Source organism: Mastigoproctus giganteus, chromosome 11 (genome assembly GCF_048544385.1).
Source record: "Mastigoproctus giganteus isolate SK-2022 chromosome 11, ASM4854438v1, whole genome shotgun sequence".
In the NCBI taxonomy this organism is placed as follows: domain Eukaryota; kingdom Metazoa; phylum Arthropoda; class Arachnida; order Uropygi; family Thelyphonidae; genus Mastigoproctus; species Mastigoproctus giganteus.
The window spans coordinates 42103938-42118101 of record NC_143585.1 but is presented as its reverse complement, the minus strand read 5'-3'; the positions used below and the strand labels follow the sequence as shown (position 1 = coordinate 42118101).

The 14164-nt window shown below is 36.3% G+C and overlaps 1 protein-coding gene across 4 annotated transcripts in view; it reads left to right on the top strand.

Moving 5' to 3' along the window:
- The window catches only part of LOC150077949 (ankyrin repeat and SAM domain-containing protein 3-like), a 161123-nt gene that overhangs the window by 121633 nt on the left and 25326 nt on the right, over positions 1-14164 (top strand). The gene's annotated exons all lie outside the window — the stretch shown is intronic.

Genomic DNA, 14164 nt, shown 5'->3' with positions numbered 1-14164 from the left:
TCTCAAAGGGGGATCAAAGGGTGACACAAGTAATTACAGACCTGTTAGTTTAACTTCTATTATGGGGAAATTAATGGAGGTACTGGTTAAAGAAGCACTGCAGGATCATCTAGACAAGACTGCAGACACAGCACGGGTTTGTTTAGTCATAGTTCAGTTACAGCAAAATCTTGTCTGACCAATTTGATTGGATACTATGATGTGGTCACAAAAGAACTGGATGCAGAAAAATAATTTTGTTTTTTTTTTATGATAACCCCAAACACGAAAGGTCTTAGAACCTATAGTACTTAGTACCGTGCTTGGGTTGGAGGTTGAGAAGATGAGAGAAGATACTTGTTGACATTAGACTTGAACTTCTGTAGACTGTAATTTTCAGGACAGACATATGAAGGAAGGTTGTTCCAGAAAATGGCAGTTGAATGAATAAACGAGGAAGATGAAAAGTTGGTTCTGTGAGTTTGAAGTTGGACAGTAAATGGATGTTGGCGGCACGTGTTCATTCTGTTTTGAAACAGAGAATGCGAATTATAGAAGCCGATTCAGAAGATCAGTGCCCATGGAAGTATCTGTAGAAAAAGCATGTAGCAGAAACATTGCATCTATGAGACATCGAGTGGAGAGACTGTTAGAGATGAGTCATTAATTAACCTAACTGCCCTCTTCTGAATGGAATCTAGAAGCCTGAGAGAGGTTTTGGGGGCACTACCGCAGATGTGGGAACAATATTCCGTGGTAGGGTGGATTTGTGATTTGTACAGAGTGAACGGCTGTTTGGAAGAAGAGTAACACTGAGAGCGAAAGAGAAAACCAAGTTTTTTAGATGCAGAGGAAGCAATATTTGTAATGTGCTTGTGCCAAGAGAGATTAGAAGTCAGGGTAATCCCCAAAAGAGATATATCAACTTGCCTAGAAATCGGAGTGTCACTAAAGATAAGCATAGTTGCAGAAGAATCCTTTTTGCAAGATATAAGACAAGACTGAGTTTTAGAAGGATTAAAATCTACTAAGTCGTCTTTGCCTCACCGAAGAATTAGCTGGAGATCAGCATTTAAGGAATTGGTAGTGGATATTCGAGAAGTTGAAGCTGATTGAGCAGGGAAGTTTTCTCAAAATGGAAAGTGGAATGCAATGTGCTATCATCAGCAAAACTATGGATAGGATTTCAAGTCAATGGAAGAAGGTCATTAATATACAAGAGGAAAAGAGTGGGGGAAAGAACTGAACCTTGGGAGACACCAGCATTAGTTGAGAAGTTAGAAGACAGAGTCATCTACCATCAGTGAGTGATCAGAGAGAAAAAACTGAATAACCAGTTGCAAAAAACAGTTGGCAAACCATAAGATGGAAGCTTGTTTAGAAGACCTTTATGCCAAACACGATCGAAAGCCTTTGAGATGTCAAGAGCAACTGCTTATGTTTCACCAAACTTTTCCATTGAATTTATCCATAAATGGGTAACATAAGCCAAAATATTACCAGTGGATCGACACTGACGGAATCCATACTGGTGATCGTTGATCAGACTGAAGGTTTCTAGGTAGTTTAAGAGTTGGTGGTTAATTGATTTCTCCATTACTTTAGAAAGAGTAGAAGTAATTGCAATGTGACAATAATTGGATGGGAGGGATTTGTCAACCTTTTTATGAACTGACTGGATATGAGCAAATATCCAAGCAGAAGAAAACACACCTTTGGAATAAGAAAGTGAAAAAAGCTGGCAAATAACAGGAGTAAGTTCAGGAGCACAGGTTTTTAGAACAAGTGGAAAAATACTATCAGGATCTGGAGCTTTCTGAGCATCAAGATTCGTCAAAATCCTTCTGACATCCTTTTGGTGGAAGACCACAGGAGTCATTGAATGGAGTGTGTTGGGAATGGCGGGAAGTGTTTTACCAAGATTATTAATACATGAGTTGGAAGAAAAATGGGATGTTAGCAGGCCAGCTTTATCCTTGGATGAAGTGACAACAAAACCATCTGTTTTTGACAGACGTGGGAGCAGAGATGGGCAAAAGTTGTGGCCAATAGCTTTGGCAAGAGACCAGAGCGTTCGGCTACTATTAGGGCAAGAAGCAAGTTTTCTACTCTTAGCCTTTTCAAAATCTAATGTCAACTGATTAATAACTGCTTTACAATTGTTGTGTAGGCAGAAAATGAAACTGAAGAATTGGAAACAAATGAATTACGATATGCAACATTCTTCTCCTGAACGGCTTTAGCACATTTATTGGAAAACAAAGTTTTAGATAAATGAGAGGTTTTAAAGTAAGAGTGTGGGATAAAGGATTCCATTCCTACAAGAATAGTTTCACTGGCACGATCTGAGCAAACGTTGACATCAGAAGTTTTGAAACAGTAGTCCAACCAAGGAAAAGAAGAAAAGAAATCTCACAGGTCATCCCATTTTGCATTCTTGTAATGCCAAACAACACAAGGTTGGAAATAGCCAAGTGATAAAGGCTCCATTGGAGAAGAGACAAAATTGAGGTGCCTAAAGGACCACTCACTTCGACCGTGTACTTAGAAGGGTTGTTTGTGAGAAAAAAGATCAAGCATGTTGGCTGTATTGTTAGGATAGTTCTGTATTCTTGTAGGTAAATGAACAACCTTTGCAAAGTGATATAATATATATTTGGATTTTAGGAAAGCTTTCGATACTGTTGCACATGGAAGACTACTGTGCAAATTGGAGCAGTATGGGATTAAGGGTAAATTGCTGCTATGAATAAAGCAATGTTTGAGTGGGAGAAGACAGTGGTAATCAATTGTGATTGCTCTTCGTGGACTATTGTTATTAGTGGAGCCACCCAGGGTTCAATATTGGGCCCAATGTTGTTTTCTATGTTTATTAATGATATAGATTAGTAAATCAGTAACATCAGAGTGACATATCAACTGTGTGGTACTACACTCAGCATAGTGGAGAATGAAAAAGACTTTGGGTAATTGTGCAGTCACATATGAAGTTTTCTGAGCAGTGCGGACAGTCTGGTGTCTTGTCAATAATATACACAAATTTTTCTAGAAGGGATAAGGAGGTGATTATCCCCTTGTATAAGGCAATGGTCAGGCCACACCTGTACTGTATAAAGTTCGGGAGGCCTTGTTTCAGGAAGGATGTAGAGCTGCTGGAATGAGTACAGAGAAGGGCAACAAGATTGGTGAGTGGAACAAAGGGTTGCTCTTACGAAGAAAGGCTTAAGTTCTGCAAATTGTAGCATCTGGAGACCAGGCACCTGCGAGGTGATCTGATTGAGGTATATAAGGCATTGAATGGTTTTAGCAAGCTGAATGCTGATGGGATTCTTCCTCTTGTCCAGTTTAATCGCCTGAGGGGACATAAATATAGATTGTGGAAAGACAGTTGTAGAATAGATGTGCGGAAATTTGCGTTTAGCCAGTGGGTGGTTGATTACTGAAACAAACTTTGATCTGTTGTTGTGGAAGTTGACAGCTTACATAAATTCAAGGCAGAACTAGATGAACATTTGGAATGAATGGATTGGTGAAATGGGAAAGTTTTTTTTTTTGGCTGATGCTGCATAAGTTTGCTTTCTTGATCATATGCTTTCAATCTACATCACTGATTTTTTTTTTTTTTTTTTAATTGTAAAAGTGTAGCTATAAAAAATTATCTATGGTTTTGTGTTTGTATATAAAGAGTACGGCATGCAATATTAATGCAGTTAACTCAAAAATTTCACTCAGTTTTTGTATGGTTAACATAAAAATTGGAGTGTTATTTTATGAAGATGATATTGTTGCCTTAAGTAGTAGATTGCAAGATCTTCAAGAATTTCTAACTCCTTTGGACTTTGGTTTCAGTTTTTTCTTCATGCCACTGTGTTGGAATTGAGGTAGCCAGGAAACACACACACACACACACACACACACACACACACACACAGGGTTTCCCAGGAGGAAAGGTCAATATTCCAGGTGGTGAAAGGATAGGTCATTTTAAGGAAAAAAGTTCATATAACATATGCCCTATTGCGAATTGTTTCCGAGATAGAGGCATTTGAATATTTATTTTTCAAGTGACAAATTTGGAACAGTTTATAATAAATTTTCAAAAATGCCACCATCAACTTCAATGCACTTTTCTACTCTCATGAGAACATGACATGTTGCTTGTCTGTGTATTCTCACGTTCCTTTATATGGGCAAAAGCATCCATTATGCGAGCTAGCTGATCATCTCTTGTATCCACCTTTCTTCTGTACACTTCACTCTTCATCCAACTCCCATAAACAAAAATCTAATGGTGTTAGGTCTGGAGATCCGATTAGGGAAAATTCGGTCCAGATGTTGCTTCACACTTCTGGTAGAATGGGAATGGATTCCGTCATGCTGAAAGTACATAGCACACTGTGTGGCCAAAGGAACACCTTCTAGTTGTTCACCTAATGTATTTTGCAAAAATTGAAGGTAATTGTGTCCTGTCATTCGATGTTCTAAAATAACAGGACCTAACAACAGGTTATCGATCACACCACACATTGATTGAGAAATGAACTTGGAAATTTGTTTCCACTGTACCATGTGGATTCTCGTGTGACCATTGATGAGTGTTGTGTGTGTTGTTGATTCCATTCCGGGTAAACGTGGCTTCATAAGTAAATAGTATTGATGGAAGCACTTCACGATTGCCATTTAACCAATGACAAAATTCAAGACACATGGCACTGTTCCCTATCTGAATATTTTACGCACGTTATGGATGAAATGGGTACAAACTCTCTTCATGTAGCATGTAGTGTTCGCCATACACATGTTCGTGAAACACCGAGATGTGCAGAAAGTCTTTGCGTGCTAATTGTAGGACTACGCTGAACCATGTTCAGAATGTGTTCCCGTTCCTGCACATTTTCTTGACGTTCTTGTTCAGATGAAACATGAGCACTGGGAAGCATACCACTTTCACGTAGTGTGTTGAAAACATTCTACGATCCAGAATTTGATGTGTAGGAAAGCACCAACAGTATTCTTCAACAGCAGCAGCAGGGGCACTACCATTGCAGAAGCCGTAAACATACAGCATATCTGCATATTCGGCATTAGTAAAAATGTGTGGCATTTTTAGCAAACTCTTCTACAATTAGAACTGACAACTGACGCTACTCACTGATTCACTTCTACAGTCACAACAATAAACTGATAACTGGCAACTGACAATCAAATGGCGCAGTCTGAGGGGAGTTTCGTGCCAATTTCAAAACAAATGTACATTAAAGTAGCTCTATCTCGGAAACCATTTGGGATAGGGCACATGTTTATATGAACTTTTTTTTTGCTTAAAATGACCTATCCTTTCACCTCCTGGAATATTGACCTTTCCTCCTGGGACATCCTGTGTATATATATAATGTAGATTGTGGTAAAGGGAGAGGAGATAGTCTAATGAAACCGGAAGTTGAAACTTTTTTTATAGGTTATGGAATCACTTTTATATATTTTTAATGATGTTTAAATTAATTATTTTAATTTTTGCTTTCTGTAGGGCTAGTGGTTATTTTTGCCAGTCTGCCATTAATTTCATATAACTTATTATTAAATAAACTTATATCAACTCAAATTTCAACTTATCTTATGATTTATACTCTATTTAGTATAACATAAAATGATTAGGCTGGCATATAACTAGCAGAAACAGATAGTTTTGGTTGTTATTGATGGCATTTATTGAGAGGCGCTAGCCCCATGATAACATACCTTTCAATGTAAGCCTTATTCAATAACTGGTAAAATTTAGTATTTAAGATTTTGTATTGTGTAAATATGGAATTATTATGATTATTATTAGCTTTGCTTTGTATAGAGGCTAAATAGGGTCTTTTGTATGTTGCAGATATTCACTGCCAGTTTTTATTTTGAATTTTAATCTGTCGTGATAGGTACCATTTTATTCTATATCTATTGAATTTGTATATTCTCAGACATATGTAATGTTCAATCATTTCTGATGACATTAACCTGTTCTGACTAGTAATTTTATCTGTTTTAAATAAATAAATAAATATATTTTAAATTAATATATATATATTTTATTATTATTATTTTTTTAATAACAGGACTACTGTTATTAAAATATTCCCTCTGATTTTCCAATGTAGCATCAGGATAAGAAATAAAATTATAAATTGCACATTTTCAACTGTTTGTTGCCTTTTATCCAAAAAAACACTAAACAGTGTATAAATTAAACCACAAATCTGCTGTTAGGTTTTTTTCTGTACTAATAGAGGATTAAGATTTTATAACCAATGCAATAATTTTGGTTGTATTACTTATTGAGTGCTTGCAGAAATAATGATGCTCAGTTTAGTTGATTTTAATAAGGACACTGCTGTGTTAAGAATTTAATTTTAAAATAAAATTTACAAAGAAATAATATTACTAAAAAGGCATCTTAGATGCCTCTTTATTAGTATTAATTCCATTTAGTAATTGAATATCATAATTTAATAGCCTCCTAATGCAGAGAAGTGTCCTTATTAAATTAATATAATACTAGGGTTCATTACTCTCTTTAAAAACTACATCTGTTTAGTTCACATAGATCTGTTTAGTTCATTAGAATTAGTAGGAAATACTAATTGGCCTTTCAGGGTAATCTAATATCATTGTCTGTATTACTATATAAAACCTTTAATTGGTCTTTTTAATATACAATGCAACCTTGACATAACATGCCTCTTCATACCATGGTTTCGGATATACTGTGGGCATGATCAAGGTCCCCCCAAAACAAATTATGAAAAATAGTGTTTTCAAAGAACTAGCAATTTCATGTTGGAAACTGAAAAAAGTGAGTATTGTATATACTCATATCTACTATACATCCTACTATCGTATTTCAAAGAGGGGACATTAACTAAAAATTGGCTGTTTTTAGCATGTCAACATGAAATCTCTACCTGTGATTTATAAAATTAGCTTCAACGCTTGGATGAGAAGTGATATTTTTGCTTTGTGTTATGAAAGTGGGTTTGTATAATTGGTGAGACACCACTTGCCCTCCAAAAAATTTGATGAAAAGGCTCTGTTACTGTTGGATCACTACCCAGCTCATCCTTTGACTGATGTCCTGAAATTGAAAGATGGGACGATCAGAGTTACATTTCTGCCCAAGAACACTACTGCACTAATTCAGCAAATGGATTAGGGAATTATTAGCATCTTCAAAGCCTAATATCATAGTGAGTTAATTGCTGGTGTTGTGAACTCAGCAATTCAAGTTCTAGTATTTCTGGAAACATTGAATGACATTGCATATGATATTGGATTAGCATGGGAGAAAGTATGCTCAACAGCAATTGAAAACTGCTGAAAAAAATTTATTGGGAAAGATGAGATCACTAATAATAACCTTGAATTAGCAGTATTTTCAGAACAAGAAGCAAAGGCTGCATGTAACGTACTTTGTGGCTACCTTGAAGACTTGGTTGCTTGGATTGGGGTGGATGCAGAAGTTCCAGTTGCATATTAACTGAATGAAAAAGAGATCACACCTCTGAACAGTGGGAAGTGATCGACATGTGTAAAGAAAAAGCACCAAAAACTAACAAAGTGCTTAGCCAGCACTTTGTTAGTTTGTGGTTGATTGCTGGAACAAACTTCCATCTGTCGTTGAAGTTGATGTGGCTTAAATAAATTCAAGGCAGAACTAGACAAACATTTGGAGCGAATGGATGGGTGAAATGGGAAGGTTTTTTTTTTTATTTATTTATTTATTTTTTTTTGCTGATGCTGTATAAGCTTGCTTTCTTGCATCATATGCCTCTACTAATGCTAAAACATTAATGAGGTGATGGGGTGGTTAGAACATAAGAGTGATAGTGAACATCTTCATTTATTGCATCTGACCACTATTAACAATTATATACTGAAAAAAACATGCCATCAGTTCCGTCAAACTAAATTACACGAGCATTTCAGAATGGATATATAAAATGTAAGTCCATAACAGCATTATGTATTAATATAATTTAAGGGAATGATACTTTGTCTTTTAGTCAGAGTGATCTTTACTGAATGAAAAAGTGATCTCTTTTTCATTCAGTAAATAAATAAAGTATTTATTTACTAAGTAAAGTGTATTTTTGTTTAAAAAAAATAGTAAATTTTTTTTAGCTATAACATGCTTCACTTATAACGTGGGTATTAAAGTTGTCACCAGGCTGCACTGCATTTTATTAAATTATTCAGTGTAGATTGTGACAGTGATTCCCATCTTATGGAGCAATAAACTCATATCACCAGCGATTTCAGTACCATAAGTTGTATAGTCTTATCTAGAAAAAATAGTAGCATTTGCCCCATTCCAGATAAATGAATGGGTGCAACATGAAAAAAAAATTCCCTTTTTTTCCATAGTGGTTGAGAGTTCAAAAAAAAAAAACGGTCGATCCCCCTCATTTATTATATATTCTATCAGCCATGGTGATAGGTTATTGCAAACTTTGAACTTAATATACAAGTCAGGATGAAAAATTTTCAAGACTGAACTTTTATTTAAAAAATACAGGTAGCCCTCAATTTATGCTGGGGTAAGATTCCTGGGGGGGCAGGCACAAATAGAATTGGCACAAATGGAACCCTTTATATCACAGAGTCAATGGGAAATCACAGGATTAGGTTCCGGGCACCAAAAATTTTACCTACCACTTTGCATCGATTGTTTTATTTTATCAGCATTCTTCGTAATTGTAGTAATAGTTGATGGAGGTGTGTTCATAGCCTTACACACATTAGGGCTGCTTTCACCAGCTTCCATCCTCCAAATAACTTCCATCGTATTTTCTGATGTGATAGATCAATGTGCCTTTTTCACGCTTTCATTTGCACTAGGATTCATTGAACTTATTTTACCGGGCATGCGATCTCTTCATTCTATTAAATTAAAAACTTTACAGCACGATTGTGCAAAAACTGCACATAGCTATCACTGTTATTAATTATTATTTAAGTTATTAATAGCACGATTAATAAAAAATGTTAGTGTAATAAATTTCCAACATGTAAATGGCTTAAACAATAGCCAGCTGAATGCTTCACTGCAATGGAATTTTACCACCTACATCCGTGAGTGGCTACTTTGAGGGTGAGAAGCTTTCTTGTCTCTGATTGGCTATGATATGGATGTGCTGATTGGCTGATTGTCCTTGCTCATGTGAACAGTGCATGATACATAGTACAGTACAATGCCAATAAATTGTCTGAAGATTTTAAACTTTCAATTTATAAAAAAATTGCAGAAATAAATAAATAAATAAAATAAAAATTGCCTTGTCATTAGTTACCATCACTATTGTGAATCAGTGCAAATTGAATCGGTGCAAAATGAGGGCACCTGTATAATATTTATAGATAATTACATAGAAAATTATTGTTACATGATTATCAGGATTACTGTCAGAGTAATTTCCAGTTTTTCCTTTTCCACAAATCAGATCTCTTCCTTCTGATTGAACACAGAACGAGTACTTAATGATTTTTAAGTACGTAGCCTTCTTATCAGTATGACTTCCTACCAAAAACTCAGTGGATTAATGCCTTATAGTAAAAAAAGAAAGTCTAGCATATTTTACATATTTTAGCTGTTTTTAAATGTCAGTTATAAATGTCTGATAAATGTCAACCCTTTGAATGGAAGCCTACCCCTCATATCTCCCAGAAAGAAAATATTTGGATTGGCAGGTGTTGAGACTTGTCAGTATTTTCTTTCTGGGAGATATGAGAGGCTTCCATTCAGAAGAGTGACATTTTGTGTGCAGGTCATAAAGATAATAGCAGTTTTAATCACTTGTCTCCATTATTTTTAGAAATCACAAGTTTCAACCATTTATACTAAAAACTGAATCCTTGTTTTCATCTGATCTTCTAAAAACTTGGGAACAAAAAGTTGTTGCATAATCTTTATGTAATGCCTTTTTAAAAATAAGTAATAGTTTGGAAATTACCATACGATGTCCAACTTTAGTGGATATGTCATCAGCTCTTTGTCATTTGGTCCAAATAATGCTGCTAATGTGAGAAACAATTTGCCACATTTTGATATGTTTACATGCTTCTGCAATCATTTTTGTTGTCTCTGGGACTGATTTCTTCAATAAAAAATGAAATGTTATAGATATATGAGAGTAGGTGTGTGTTATAGGCCTAATGAATCTGATGAGTATAATGAGCAATTGTGCAGAGAAATAGTGGGCCAGTAAATCAGAATGTCTTATAATGGGAGATTAACTTTCCAGATATTGACTGGAACTTGTGGGTTTGTCACTCGCACACTAGCAAGACTTTTGTGTATTTATTGGATGACTGTTTTCTACAGCAACATGTTCGAGAGATAACCAGAGGGAGGAATGCTCTTGATCTGATTATCAGTAGTGATTCTTCATGAATTAAGAATCTGCAAATAAAGGAACCACTGGGCGACAGTGATCACAATGTATTGATGTGGGAATTATTTAAAGATGTAACTACCATCAAGGCTAAAGGGAAGGGCTTTTGCTTTCATAACGGTGACTATAGAGGTTTCAGACAGTTTTTAAATTCTGTACAGTGGGATCAACTGATGATGTTACCAACAGTGAATTCTAAATGGGAAGCCTTCAGGGACTTAATTTTGGAGGCTACTAGGCTTTTCATTCCAACTAAGAAATACTGTTCAAAGTTTAGGCTAAATGTATGTCAGATGAATTAATGAGGCTAGTGGCAGAGAAGAAGAAGAATGTATGGGATGCATATAAAGTATCAGGCGACATAGAAGCCTATGGCACTTATAAACTAGTCTGTAATCAAGTCACAAAGGAGGTTAGGCAGGTGAAGGCAGATTTTGAGAAATCATTGGCAAAGGATGCAAAGAAAAACAGCGAGGAGTTCTTTACTTATGTAAACTCTAGAAGGAAAGGGATGAATCAGATTGGACCACTTAACATAGATGGGTTGACTATTGATGATCATGCTCAGGTAGCTGATAAACTGAATGAGTATTTTGCATCTACATTCACACATGAGGAGTTATTCAATGAGGGGAGTGCCAGAAGTTTATCAAATGCTAACGGGGAACTAAGTGATTTTGTAATAACTGAGAGCAAAGTGGAGGAGTAATTGTTGAAGTTAAACATAAGACTGGATCTATCCAGTTATATTAAAGGAGGCAGCAAAGGAAGTAAGCAGGCCATTGTCCATAATTATGAGAGCTTCCTTGGACTCAGAGGTGGTCCCCATGGACTGAAGGTGTGCAGATGTATCACCAATTCACAAAGGAGGTTCAAAAGGTGACACAAGTAACTACAGACCTGTTAGTTTAATTTGTGTTCTGAGGAAAATAATGGAATCACTGCTTAAAGAAGCATTGCAGGATCATCTAGACAAGACTGCAGTAATAGTTAAGACACAGCATGGGTTTGTCAAAGGGAGATCTTTTCTGACCAATTCGATTGGTTACTATGATGTGGTCACAAAGGAACTGAATGCCAAAAATAATTTTGATATCATATACTTGGATTTCAGGAAAGCTTTTGATGCTGTTGCACATGGAAGACTGCTGTACAAATTGAAGAGGTATGGCATCAAGTGTAAGCTGCTACAATGGATAAAGGGATGGTTGAGTGGGAGACAACAGACAGTGGTAATCAATGGACACTGCTCCTCGTGGACAAATGTTATTAGTGGAGTTCACCAAGGTTCGGTGTTGGGCCCATTGTTGTTTTGCATATTTATCAATGATATTGATGAAGGTATATCAGGTTTAATGTCCAAGTTTGCAGATGATATAAAGGTTGGCAGAGTTGTTAACGACAGTAATGTGACAGTATGCTACTCCAACTGGATCTAGATAAGTTGGGAAAATGGGCTGAGAAGTGGCAACTGGAGTTTAACATTGACAAATGCAAAGTACTGCATATGGGTAGCAATAACCAAAGAGAAACGTACCAACTTGGTGTTACTACACTCAGGGAAGTAGAAAGTTAAAAAGACCTGGGGGTAATTGTGCAGCCAAATATGAAGTTTACTGAAAATTGCAGACGAGCTGCCAGGGCAGGTCATGGAGTCTTGTCAATGATATATAGGAATTTTGCTAGCAGGGACAGGAGGTGATAATCCCGTTATACAAGGCAATGGTCAGGAGTACACCTAGGGTACTATGTACCCTAGGAAAGATATAGAGTTGCTAGAAGGGCAACAAGATTGGTGAGGGGAACAAAGGGATGCTCTTACCAAGAAAGGTTTAAGTTCTACAAATTGCAGTGCCTGGAGAGTAGGCACCTGCAAAGTAATCTGATTGAGGTCTATAAGGCCTTGAATGGGTTGAGTAAGCTGAATGCTGATGGGATTCTTCGTCTTGCTCAGACTTAGAACCTGTGGGGGCACAGTTTCAAATTGAGGAAATATAGTTGTAGAATAGATGTGTGGAAATTTGCCTTTAGTCAGCCGCTGGTTGATTGGTGGAACAGGCTTCCATCTTTTTGTTGTGGAAGCTAATAGCCTAAATAAATTTAAGGCTGATCTGGACAGGCATTTGGAACGAATGGAGGGATGAAATGGGAGGGTTTTTTTTTTTTTTTTTTTTTGGCTGATGCTGTGCTAATGCTAAAATTCCTTCCAAAAGTGGTATTCTAAGAATAATAAAGATACAGGATTACTTAATATCATAGATTAAAAAAACCTTTACAAATAAGTCTAGAAGGTGGCATATTTGATTACACATATAATAATCAAAATGCTATCTTTAAAAAAATTTGAGCCTTTCTGGATTTATAATATAAAATTTTTCTTATTTTGATGTTGAGATCTTGTTTTTAGTAAATTTAACCCTGAAACTTTCATTCTACTTTGTATATTTATACAATGTACTGTATATGCCTTACTCAGGTGCAGTAAAAAAAGCTCTTGACAAAATATGCCTATAGAAGTGATAATATAATGTTTAGAATCGTGCAACACAAAGGTACTAATCACTAGCAGCCCCCACAAAATAAATTCTCATTTTGTTTAGTTACTTTTAATGTAAATATTCACTTCTGAATGTTACTAAAAAACTATTGTTTGATTCCTTTGTGAACATTTTATTGTGAGTGTGTGAATTGGCTATCTTTCAGTATTTTTCAATAACTTTATTCGGTGAGGTTATCAGAAATTAGTGAAAGTGAATTAAATTCAGACGTTAGTATTAGCATTAATAGAGGCATATAATGCAAGAAAGCAAGCTTATACAGCATCAGCCACCCAAAAAAAAAAAAAAAAAAAAGAAACCTGTCCCATTTCACCCATCCATTCACTCCAAAAGTTTGTCCTCAACTTGAATTTATGCTCCCTCATGTGTGCAATCTGAGCAAGAGGAAGAATCGCATTAGCATTGAGCTTGCTTAAACCATTCAAGGCCTTATACACCACAATCAGATCACCTTGCAGGTGCCTGGTCTCGATGTTGCAATTTGCAGAACTTAAGTTCTTGGTAAGAACAACCCTTTGTTCCCCTCACCAATCTCGTTGCCCTTCTCTGTACTCCACTGTTGTTTTGTATATTTATCAATGATATTGATGAAGGTATATCAGGCTTAATGTCGAAGTTTGCAGATGATACAAAGGTTGGCAGGGTTGTTAATGACAGTAATGGCAGTGTGCTACTGCAACAGGATTTAGATAATTTGGGCAGATGGGCTAAGAATTGGCAACTGAAGTTTAACCTTGACAAATGCAAAGTATGCATATGGGTAGAAGTAACCCCATAGAAATGTACCAACTGTGTGGTACTACACTTAAGGTGGTAGAAAATGAAAAAGACCTGGGAGTAATTGTGCAGGCAGATATGAAGTTTTCTGAGCAATGCAGACAGGCTGCCAGGGCAGGTCATGGGGTTTTGTCAATGATATATAGGAATTTTGCTAGCAGGGAAAAGGAGATTATTATCCCCTTGTATAAGGCAATGGTCAGGCCACGCCTTGAGTACTGCGTACAGGTCTGGAGGCCTCATTTAAGGAAGGATGTAGATTTACTTGAGCGTGTACAGAGAAGGGCAACAAGATTGGTGAGGGGAATGAAGGGATCCTCTTACCAAGAGAGGCTTAAATTCTGCAAATTGCAGTGGCTGGAGACTAGGCACCTGCGCGGTGATCTGATTGAGGTGTATAAGGCCTTGAATGGGTTGAGC